Genomic DNA, 801 nt, shown 5'->3' on the forward strand with positions numbered 1-801 from the left:
TTCTATAAAGAGAAAAAGATGCTCATTTATGCTGAAAGGGAACAGAGATGGAATGTCATTAGTTCTCCAAATGTTTGCTATACTGAAGCAATAGTGACTGGTCCTGTATACCTACTATACAGTAATGTGTGTATATATTGTGTGTCTCTATATATACCCTGTAGTGTATCTATCTATCTATCTATATATGGGTTTTTATCGTAGAATCACAGAATAGTTTGGATTGGAAGGGACCTTAAAATCATCTAGTCCAGAGCCCCTGCATAGGCAGGGACACCTCCCACTAGACCAGGTTGCTCCAAGCCCCATCCAACCTGGCCTTGAACTGTTCTAGGGAGGGAACAGCCAGTTTTTCTGGGCAACCTGTGCCTATGTACATATACATATGTATATGTGTGTGTGTATGTGTGTGTGTGTGTGTCACAGAATCAGAGAATCACAGAATCTCAGGGGTTGGAAGGGACCTCGAAAGATCATCCACCCTGGCCACGTTCCTGTGTGATGTGCTCTGGGTGACCCTGCTCTGGCAGGGGGGTTGGGCTGGGGGATCTTTCGAGGTCCCTTCCAACCCCTGGGATTCTGTGATTCTGTGATACGTACTCTCTCTATATATACACATATATGCTAGATATGGCACATAGACCCTACACAGCTGTTAAGGCACACCTGAGAGCACCTGTGTTACAGGCTCCCGGCCCAGCACGGAGCTGCCCAGCAGCAAACACACACCTACGGGACACCGCGGGGCCGCTGAGCCCGCAGCGCGCCCGGGCCCCGCAGGGCGGCTCCCGGGGCGGGGGG

This window comes from Chaetura pelagica, unplaced genomic scaffold (assembly GCF_000747805.2).
Source record: "Chaetura pelagica isolate M959 unplaced genomic scaffold, ChaPel_1.0 scaffold512, whole genome shotgun sequence".
In the NCBI taxonomy this organism is placed as follows: Eukaryota; Metazoa; Chordata; class Aves; order Apodiformes; family Apodidae; genus Chaetura; species Chaetura pelagica.